Here is a 12,061-nt window from a genome sequence, read left to right as displayed (position 1 = left end):
TCTCCGCTCGCTTCAATTTCCTATTGTGGTGTTATGCCGTGTGTTTGCTCTTTGTGTCTGTTTGAATTGATTTGCACAGCTCGGCAGACAAGGGCTGAATGCTCAGACCAAGAATCCATAATTTCATATGATCTGATAGTTCTGCAGTATTACATTGATTTTTTTTTCCTCTCCCCCCTCTCTGGTTGGTGCTGGTGTTAACAAACAAGATAGGGAAACCTGTGTTCAAGGATCCAAAGGAGAGCAAAAAGAGGCGTTTTGTTCAGGCTAAAGTGATAATGTGGAGACAGGGACATGTTTGTTTCGAGTGGGGGGGGTTGTGTTGTTTTGTGTGTTTTTTTATGAGGGGGTGCCTCCCATCTGGCCTATTTAGCCACAAGGCACTGATGTCTGCAGCGACACAATATTCAGGACTGAACACACTCCTTATCAGCAGTTGGGCACGTGTACTTAATGCCCATACAGCCATTACCAGTCTTCATGGCTGACTGTAGATCAGCAGATTAGATTAAACTAAAACATCTCCCTAAGATACTGGGAGGGAGAAATAAGGCACTTTTTTTTTCTTTTTTGAAACTCTTTGATAAATGGTTCAACTCAGTTATCAGGATTCCTTCACCAAAAGTTCATCCTAGCTAAAGTGTTTGGTAGAACAACATTAAACTGCACTTTATTTCCATTTATTAGTTATTTGTTTTGTGTTGTAATTCTGTTGATGCTATAAGTGATCAAAAACACTTTGTATGCTTATAGCAGCCAGGTTTTTTTATATAAATAAATTTAAATTGTCAGATTTTCCTTAAGACTAAGATAAACTTAACAACTGACAATTATTACCTGGTTAAAAATGTAACTAACTGAAACTTTTTTTGTCCTAAATACTAGGACAGGACAAACACAATGGTTTATTGTAAAACACATGTTTGAATTTTTTTTATTTTTTTAATAAAAAAAGTATTTATAAAACCATACATCTCAGATATAATCAAAGTAGAAACCAAATAAATACATTGAACACAATATTAGATCAAGGGTAACATTTTCACCCCTCCCCCCATTACTTGCTGGGGTATTCAGATATGTTATTTTCTCTTTTATATATGAAAACAGGCTGTCCTGAGTCTTTTGACACACATGTTCAATAATAATTGTTGCATTTTTTATCTTTTTATTTTTTACAAATTTTATTTTAGTTTGACTATTTAAAATGTTAAAAGCAATACTGACCTTAAATATTGCCAGTGATTTATATTTTATAGCTGAAGATGTTGGTGGGATTTAGGGATATACAGGTGCTGGTCATAAAATTAGAATATCATGAAAAAGTAGATTTATTTCAGTAATTCCATTTAAAAAGTGAAACTTGTATATTATATTCATACATTACATACAAACTCATATATTTCAAATGTTTATTTCGTTTAATTTTGATGATTACAAATGACAACAAATGAAAATCTCAAATTCAGCATATCAGAAAATTAGAATCTTGTGAAAAGGTTCAAAATGGATGGCACCTGGTACCACACTCTAATCAGCTAATTAACTCAAACCACCTGCAAAGGCCTTTAAATGGGCTTTCAGTCTAGTTCTATAGGCTACACAATCATGGGGAAGACTGCTGACTTGACAGTTGTCCAAAAGACGACCATCGACACCTTGCACAAGGAGGGCAAGACACAAAAGGTCATCGCTAAAGAGGCTGGCTGTTCACAGAGCTCTGTGTCCAAGCACATTAATAGAGAGGCRAAGGGAAGGAAAAGATGTGGTCGAAAAAAATGTACAAGCAAGAGAGATAACCGCACCCTGGAGAGGATTGTGAAACAAAACCCATTCAAAAATGTGGGGGAGATTCACAAAGAGTGGACTGCAGCTGGAGTGAGTGCTTCAAGAACCACCACACACAGACGTATGAAAGACATGGGTTTCTGCTGTCACATTCCTTGTGTCAAGCCACTCTTGAACCACAGACAGCGTCAGAAGCGTCTTGCCTGGGCTACAGAGAAACAGGACTGGACTGCTGGTGAGTGGTCCAAAGTCATGTTCTCTGATGAAAGTAAATTTTGCATTTCCTTTGGAAATCAAGGTCCCAGAGTCTGGAGGAAAAGAAGAGAGGCACTTCATCCACGTTGCTTGAAGTCCAGTGTAAAGTTTCCACAGTCAGTGATGGTTTGGGGTACCATGTCATCTGCTGGTGTTGGTCCATTGTGTTTTCTGAGGTCCAGGGTCAACGCAGCCACATACCAGGAAGTTTTAGAGCACTTCATGCTTCCTGCTGCTGACCAACTTTTTGGAGATGCAGATTTCATTTTCCAACAGGACTTGGCACCTGCACACAGTGCCAAAGCTACCAGTACCTGGTTGAAGGACCATGGTATCCCTGTTCTTAATTGGCCAGCAAACTCTCCTGACCTTAACCCCATAGAAAATCTATGGGGTATTGTGAAGAAGAAGATGCAATACACCAGACCCAACAATTCAGAAGAGCTAAAAGCCACTATTAGAGCAACCTGGGCTATCATAACACCTGAGCAGTGCCACAGACTGATCGACTCCATGCCACGCCGCATTGCTGCAGTAATACAGGCCAAAGGAGCCCCAACTAAATACTGAGTGCTGTACATGCTCATACTTTTCATGTTCATACTTTTCAGTTGGCCAACATTTCTATAAATCCTTTGTTTTTATTGGTCTTCAGTAATATTCTAATTTTCTGATATGCTGAATTTGAGATTTTCCTTTGTTGTCATATGTAATCATCAAAATTAAACGAAATAAACATTTGAAATATATGAGTTTGTATGTAATGTATGAATATAATATACAAGTTTCACTTTTTAAATGGAATTACTGAAATAAATCTACTTTTTCATGATATTCTAATTTTATGACCAGCACCTGTATAGTAGATACTAGATTGCAAATCACAGTCCAGTGATGTATCAGAGAAATGGAAAAAAAATGCTCCAAAACTGGACTTGAACCTTTTCATTTCTCAGTAAAAATAAAGGCGAAGGTCGTGGTAAAACACTTTCACTAATATACAGTGATGTTATTTATTTACTGGCAGGTTTTGCATTTTCTATTTTACAAAATACTACATGCATAAAGACATATGGGAGGAAGGCAAGTGACTGGGAGCAGTAACGTTCTGCAGGTAAATCTTCTGATTCGGTTCAGTTTAGTTTACCTTATATTGAGACAAACCAGATGCCTGAACAATCCTACTGTCCAAGATTGACACTTCATGGAAAGCTATCACTGATTTAGAAAAGGATTGATCTCCAAATTTACCACCTCAGTACAGTCAAGCTTTGTGGAATGAGCTGGACAAAATTAAAACTCCACAAAAGAAGAAAATATGTTATAAACTTAAAATAAAAATCTGCTAACACAACAGACCTTCAGAAGTCTGGTGAAGCTGGTGTTTCAGCAAGTCTGAGGTGTTTTGGTGCAAAGGAAGGACCTGTTTTTAGTCAGGTATTCATAACATTTGTGGCTGATTGAAACTTTCAATTTAATTCATGTCTAAATATCTAAATGTGCTGTTGTATCTAAAAAGCAGTTGTCAAATAATGCCTCTGCAAAAACAAAATTAAAAGTAAAAAAAAAGATGTAGTAAAATAGGATCTGTTAYAGCCCACACAAACACAGTCTTATCAAGAAAACTGAACAGCATGGCAAATGCATGTTGCATGATTTATACAAAGCAAAACAAGAATAAAACATATTTGCACTGTGCACTGAAACAAATGAGGTTTCACTCTATATCAGGAAAATCAATACAATAACAGGCGCTGTGCGCTATGCACCCCATGTGCATGCTTAATAAGTACCACTCTCCTGCACAGTTACCTTGTAGATACAGCCTCAGAAGTTACATCTCATGATATCACCCCTCCCATCCATAACACCTTTAAATAAAATCCATTCTCAAGCTTCTCATTCAGGGTTTGGTTTGGAGAATTAAAAACGCAGTTCAGAAGAGGCTTATGTTAAAGAAGTCATCCTGAGAAACTCAACTGCTTTAAAGTGGGGTGGGGGGGGGACTAGAACTGCGATGCTATCATCTCCCTTAACTCCTGTACAACCCCAGCCCGCTTCGCACAATCCATTTCCACCTGCTGTCAACTTCRACATACCTGTCACAGACTTACAGAAATACTTATCTAGAGCTTGCCGGGCAGGCAAACGCCTCAAAGGGAAGACTTTGGGTGGGCATGTGTGCTGTGTGTTGTAAAAGAGACAGCAAAAAAAAAAAAAAGACAGACTCAGAGACAGACAGCCGCGCTGAGGCAGAGAACGAAGGAAAGTCAACGATAAAGAGAAAGATGTGGATAGAAAAAAGYGATTGGGTTAAAAAGCGGTAATATCCTCTGAGCACTTTTCCTATCAGTGGGATGACAAAGMGGAGTGAAGCCCAGGTATTAGCCTCCCCTCTCCCTAAGTCACTCTCCTTCTCATTCTTATTGCGCAGAACTCCTCTACCTTGTACTGCCGTCTGTTTTAAGCCATTCCTTCARCATGCTGTGTCAAACAAGCCTGAAATCCCTGCTAATACTAGTTACCCCTGAAACACTGATCTCACTGCTTTCATTAGACAAGTCACCCCCCCACCCCATCTATTACTGCCACACACATACACACACAGGAGGAAGAAAGTTAAGGAGGAAGTACGTGTTTTGACACTGTTTTTACATTTTGAGCCTATTAAATCCCAGGATCTGTCTCACTTCCACCTGGATTTCTTCTTTAGTCCATGAGATAAGGGAAATTAATATGAACTCACCGGGGCTGGCTTTAAATGCTTTATGTTATCCAAAGCCCTGTGCTCCATCTCCCTCTTGCTCACACTGTCAAAGTTATCATGGTGCCCGTGATAGTCTTTAAACAAGCAAGGTGAAGTGCTTCAATAAAAACGAGCTATGGGGTAAAAAAAAAAAAGGTGGGGGGCAGTTAAACAAGTAAGACTTATCACACTAAACGGGGTTTCCCACTGGTGGCTAAAGGGAAAAGAGAAAAGAGCCATCCATCTCCTAAAGAAGAGGYATAAAAGATGGCCACTTTAAATAGGTGCAGAGCCTTCCATGCAAGGAGCACTCACCTTACAGACAACTATGAAAGCTTTTTGATGTACGGCCCGCACATGAGATCCGATATATTTTCAGCGCAAAATGCTCTTGTATGGCTTGTGTCACTTTTATAATAAGTGACACAAAATCAAGACTCAAAATGGATCTGGTGTGCCTCTTCTGATGTTAAGTGCAACGGTGCACTTAGCATCATGAAGGACCCCTGCCCTCCACCCCCTGCCACGTAAGCCATGTAAATCAATCTGAGTTATATTGCACTAAACTTTATGCAATATACCCTCAGCTTTCATTGCTTCTATAATACACATTTACGCACAGGGAAAGACGCAATATGTAGACACACATGCGGCACACAAACACAAACATACTCGCACGCACACATACAAGACATCTACTGAGTGTGAAGCTCTGTGCAAAGGATTTTTTTCTGACTCAGAGATAATACAATTCTTTTTTTTTTTTCTTATTTCCTTACAATACATCTTTCAGTTCTGGCTTTTTCCGCGCATGAAATTCATTTTCTAATGGAAATATTTGTTTTGTAANATCTTTCAGTTCTGGCTTTTTCCGCGCATGAAATTCATTTTCTAATGGAAATATTTGTTTTGTAAATCAAATATGTATTATGCACAGAATGCAAAACATCTACTGAGTGTGAAGCTCTGTGCAAAGGATTTTTTTCTGACTCAGAGATAATACTTTTTTTTTTTTTTTTTCTTATTTCCTTACAATACATCTTTCAGTTCTGGCTTTTTCCGCGCATGAAATTCATTTTCTAATGGAAATATTTGTTTTGTAAATCAAATATGTATTATGCACAGAATGCAAAGCACAAATTAAATTATGTTAATGAAATGAAAGAGATATGAAATGCATATTTCATGGACAAAACATAACCCTGCCGAACAGCCATTTCTTGATAAAATCTTTAAACACAATCTCATTCGGAGAAAGACATATTGCCATGGCAGATAGCACCTCATTAAAATGGTCTCCTTTAATATCAGTGCTTAGTATATATGGGATTGTAAATAACCACTGGGGAAGAGGAACCAATAATGAAATACTGTCTTTAATAGCTTGCCATTGATGTCAGCATAAAAAGTCTACTAGAGGAATATTGGAAATTGGGTGTGCACACACATAGTCAAAAGCTGTAAATGATTGCATATTTAAATAGAGCTGACTAAGGAAAAGATGATATAGATATTAGTAATAGGCAGAAAATTATGCTGACCTCACATAATTCCACAAAAAAAGCCCAGACTGTTTTAAATTTTATATTGGTTACACTTAATGAATAATAGATTCTGTAGCTGTTGTTGTGCAGTCCATGATGTTAATAAAAGCCTAAGAATAGGAGCCCTGCTCTGCCCAGCCGACTAGCAAATGAACTAGACTGGCTTTTCAGCAGAAATAAATACAGCAATAAATACAAAAAGAGGAGGGGATGGTGTAGGAAGTTGGGGGTGAGGGCAAAGAAAACGAGAACAAAAAGTGAACAGATAGCAAAACAGAGATAGAAAAGACGCAGTAACTAAGAGATGAGGGTGCAAACACACATTTAGGAAGGACATGTTGGTTAAAAGTCAGCCTCATTTCCAGTGAGTGTTTGACTACTTCAGGGTTACCCTTTGTCCCTGAAACTGTTCATAACTTTTATGAACAGATTTTCTAGGCACAGCCTAGAGGAGGGTCTCTGGTTTAGAGGGTTTTGGACTGCATTTCTGCTTTTTGCAAATGATGTAATCCTGTTGTTTTGAATGAGCTGGGACCCCTAGCAGGTACTTGAGTGGCTTGCAGCAGACTGTGAAGCAGCCAGCAGGAAGATCAGCACCTCAAAGTCTGAGGTTATTGTCCTCAACTGGAAAAAAAAGTAAAATGCCACTCTGGGTTGGGAATGAGCTTCTGCCTCAAGTGGAGGAGTTCAAGTATCTGAGGGTTTTGTTCACGGGTGAAAGGTTGAAATGAGCAGAAGATTKATAAGTGGAATGAGACAGCTAATAAAGACCCAAGACCCAATCATTGAGTGACAGATATCTTATTTCAGAATTCAATATGTATTCAGACAAATCTGTGAATATAATATTCCTGATAAATAGCTTCAAAGGTGTAGCATGATCTTATGAGATCAAAACACTATAAGATTTCTCATCAGGTTGAAAACTGTCTTACGAGCCTAAAAACCCTGTCCTATGATTGTGCCTGGCATGAAATTATTAATGAACACGTAACCATCCCACGTGGATGGTGCGGGCCAGATGTGGTGTCAAGCTGGCACTGCTGGCATGACATCTGGTTTGCCAACCAGATGTGGGCCAGGTCTGGCAATGATGGTATTATTTTTAAAATAGCATGCCACAAATGACCCAGTTGTGGTTTGGTATGTGTGTTGCTGGCCCATGCAAGGACAACCTCTAGCAAACCACATCTCGGCACCAAAGGGCCGCCATTCCGCACGGYATCTGGGTGCCTTGTGTGGGCCAGAACTGGGCCAGRCAAATTTTACTATGTGGGACCACTTTAAATATTTTTTGTAGCAGCAGTTTAAACAAACATCTTGTATAATACAGAACCACACATTACGTCAGGCTGTGTTGTGAAGGCAGAAGATATTGAGTTGGCAAAATAATCCCTGGATGTAAGCAGTCAGTGGGAGAGCAACGAAATCAGTCATGTCAGGTTAAAAAGTGAAAAGATGAATTTCTTCCCTAGTTGTTATATTTAAAAAAAAACATCAACTAAAACCTGTAAAGATGAAAGTTTACAGAAGTAGAGTGTTTTGGGGTAGAAAATCAAACAGTGGAGAGTGCTAAAGCAAAAGATTGGGGCTAAAATATTATAACCTTAGTCAATACCTAATATTTGTTGTTTTTACAAAATCCTGGTGAGTTTGAATTAATTTACACCCAACCAAGTGATGTAGAAAGAGGTATAAGAATCAAAATAAAAAATTGAGAAATTGTGGATTTTGACAGCAGTTATAGGCTAAATGAAATATTTGAAGGTGATGTGTTGAAGCGTCATTCAAAGGTCTAAAAAGACTCATAAGAAGTTAAACAGTAGAGGTGTCAGTAAGTTGTTTGTGGTAAAACATGTTTCGCCTTCATATATTTTTTTAAATCCTGTCTTGTCTGGTGTTATGAGAAGCGTGTCTTGTTACATGCCTAATATGTTATTTTACTATGCAAAAAGTCAATAGTGAGTGATGTGAAGGTGGATGAAATCATTGTTACAGAATGGGGAAGAAAAGGGTTTGTCTGAGAGTCGGTAAGGAGGAAGATTTCTTGAAGAGTGGGCCGATTCTTGGCAGGAGGTCACCGCACTCAGTCACTTTATATCAACCTCACTTTACATGCCTAATTTACCTCCTACCCCCTTCTACTTTTCCATTCTTCATTGCTCCTGAAATTCCCTCCTATTCATCTTATTGCCTCCCTTTTCTCAGCACTGGCTGAATCCTCATCTTCTTCATTTTATTCCAGGCTGGTCGGGCTTAAAGAGAACACTTCAGGGAGCTTTCAGAGCCTTTACTCTTTTCTTTACAACAAAATATGATGTCTGTAAGCAAGTTCAGACAGGCCAGCAATCAACTGCTTCTCTTATATATTTTAGTTCATCTCACTCCCGCACATAAAAACACATCTTTGTATGTGTCAACAACAGGTTTAAGTAGTGTTTTGAACATTTTGCTTTTGATCGTTTAAGCCCAAGTGTAGGTAAATATGCCTCTTGACTTTTGTTGTTTACTTTGTGTTGCTTGAACCAGATCTAACTTCAAGAAAATTCCCACTGAAGCTTAAAAGTTTTGCATCAGTGCTGTGTATCAAACTCACTTCAGTATTTTTTAATTAGTTTATTGTCCATGCTTGAGTTTCTTTATTTAAAGGCCTGTTTATAATTGGCCAAGAATGGACAAATGGACAACTATAAGTCACATGGACAAGGAGCCTCAATGGCTTGAAAGATGGAGTTACTAATGTAAGAAAAACATGTTATTTACTGAGCAGGCAAGGATGAACCGAATAACAATTACTGACCTGTATTTAGTCTTGAGGTATTTGGCCCAGAAAAGGAAATCAAAAAAAAATCCTATACACCATCTTTTGACCGAACCACTCCCTCTGTACTGTATTGGGTCAAAAGACGTCACTGCTATAGAAGCCCTTACTGCCAAGTAGTTTTGTCTTAACACAAGTTCTGAACTTTGATTAAATAACTATTTGTTTGTCAGTTGTGTTAGTGTAAGGTATGTTTTAAATAATATGTCTTAAAATGTACTTCCTATACTGAGACGATCCATATCACAGGTCACTCAAAATAGAGCACACACTATTTAATCAGAGCTTAATCTCAGTGCATAAGAAATACATAATTACACATTTGATTATAAAAGATAGTTCAGACACCTCAATGAAGAACAAGAATGTGCAGTGCATTTAAGAATCAGTAGTAAACAGAATCAGTTTTTCGTCTAAAACTTTAATGTTGTAATAATGGATGGATTATCGCCTAGGGCTGGAGTCAAAGTTTGATTTTCTGTCATATAGTAATGCTGTCTCACGAAACCCCTCTAAATACAGACGACTTTGCCTAAATATTGTATTAAACACTTTGTGACAGTTAAAAAATGCCTTAAAACTTTATTTCTCAGTACAAGTATCTTCCTACCTTGGAATACAAATGTGTTAATTTTGTTCTTGATCTTTGCTTATCTCAGCTTAAATTCTGAGCAAATTGGAAGTTGTTATCAATATTTGCTTATTTTCTTTTAAATGGGAGGTGTTATGTATTTTCCAAGCACATAGTTCAATCCTATACCACAATCAAGTAACTATGGTTTCTTTAGATGTTATGAAAATGCATATATCAAAAATAAATTTAACACATCTAACCACCKTGCAATTGGCCTCTGTCTCTTTAGGAACCTCCTACTGTTTCCAACACTCCCACTTCAGCACATCATCACAACATTGCTTCGTGGAAGTGGTGCTCTGTGGAGTGGAGGAGCTTTGTGTCAATAGGTGGTGCTTTGTAGTATCAAGCGTTCAGGCAGCTCCACATGGCTACCACAGCAGATTCAAGGATTTCTCAAACATGCATGAATGAGTCAAAGCAACACTTGAGAATGACATTATAACATGATATGAAGCTCAAAAATGTTGTTTTTTTTTTTATAATACGGCCCTTTGACAATAAAACAAAAGATGATATTGAAAAGAAGTTAGTTGTTTGCGTGGGGGTAAAGTTTTGGCAGTTTAACTTTATTTGAAAATCATATCAAACCTGTTAGACTAAAACCCTTAATACAAACAGACTTCTAGCATGGTGGAATGCCAAGTCTAAGAAATATACAGAATAAATGAAAATAACAATAATCAAGAACGGCTGTAGCTCATCTGATTCATGCTCCTTCTTAAAACAAATCATTGTCCTCCTCAGTCTTCCTCTCTTTCTTCAGTCAGAGTATAGGAAACTTGGTAAATGTAGACAAAGACCATATTGTGATTAGTTGACACATTGTTTCTGAGTGAAGCACAAGAGGGAACTGAACAATGACACAATAAATCCCCATTTTCTCAAAGCTTAAAAAGACCCAAGGAAAGGAAAGACGTTCAAATTCAAAAATGGGACACTGCATACAGGCAATTAACACCATTCTTCTACTTTTTCTTTCAATCCTTGAAGAAAATACTGTTGAAGAAAGGATACCAATGGTAAATTTGGTGGTAGAGAGAGGTGACCTTGTTAGGTAATTAACATCTTATTCTTAGTTTAATTAGACAAACTAAATCAATTCAACCTAGGTATGAAAAGGGGGTGCCTCTGAAAAAAGAAAAGGGAGAGGGAAGGTAAATTCTGTTTTAATTGTATGAAAGCATTAAAAATGCACCTGTTCGCCGGCAAATTGCCTCACTCATGGAAATCCACAGGGAGATGCAGCCCCTATTCAAAATAGCATCAAGTTGTTAAGATAGCTGTTTATGTGCTTGGGTACATGGAAAGAGAAACAGAGGAGGAGGGAGAAAATCCAAATTATGTTCCTTGTTGTTCAYAGTCCCTCTTGTTAGGGATTCTAAACAATGCCTCAGAAACTTTTTAGATTTGGTGCTTTGTGTCTCTGTTGGCTTGTCTTCACCAGCCAAACTCTGTCTTAACCCCCCTTGGTGTGCGGCAAATAGACTCAACCTCCCCGCAATAATTTCCTTGATGTTTTCATCCTCTGTTTTCCATCCTTCCATCCCATCTTCTCTCTTCTCTTGAATCCCCGAGCTCGTGCTTTATTTGCATTTGGTCCAAAAATAAAATGAAATTAAATAAAATCTCGTTTCTTGTCAGGATACGTTGAATGACAGGCCACGGGGCTGGCGGTGGGGAGGGAGGGTGGCTGTTTATGAAGGAAGAATTCATCAGAAATATAATTGAGATTGGGTTCAGAGGTCATGAAGTTAACGTAGCAGGGACGCATCGGCCTCATAACCAAGATTGATGGCATGACAGCCGGCACTTGTCACCTCACTTGCACTTACACATGGATTTGATGTGTGTGTGTTTGTGTATTTGTGTACCGGTGATGACAAATTGAATAGAGTACCAGATACTGCTCCCACTGGACAGTTTCTAAAGTAAATGATGGTCAACACATCACTTGCCTTGTTAAATAAAGCTCGCTTTGATGACAAAACATTTAATGACATGACCAAAATTACTCTTAAATGAATATTTTAAATTGGTGTTCTGGATAAAAGTTGTGAATGATTATTATTCTACCTCTTGTCGATAGTTTTGTAAATATCTTCAATTTTGAGAAATAGAGTTGATGTCTAACACGACTTATGAAGTAGCCGTTATTTTAAATTCAATTAAGACCAAAACTGTCTTACAACAACTTGCTGTGGTTCAAGAAATTGTTGTTATATACATGTATATATAGGGGAAACATATATGTGTGTGTGTGTGTGTGTGTG

This window comes from Austrofundulus limnaeus, unplaced genomic scaffold (genome assembly GCF_001266775.1).
Source record: "Austrofundulus limnaeus strain Quisiro unplaced genomic scaffold, Austrofundulus_limnaeus-1.0 Scaffold40, whole genome shotgun sequence".
Classification (NCBI taxonomy): domain Eukaryota; kingdom Metazoa; phylum Chordata; class Actinopteri; order Cyprinodontiformes; family Rivulidae; genus Austrofundulus; species Austrofundulus limnaeus.
The sequence above is the reverse complement of the archived record's forward strand: the minus strand, read 5'-3'. Positions refer to the sequence as shown.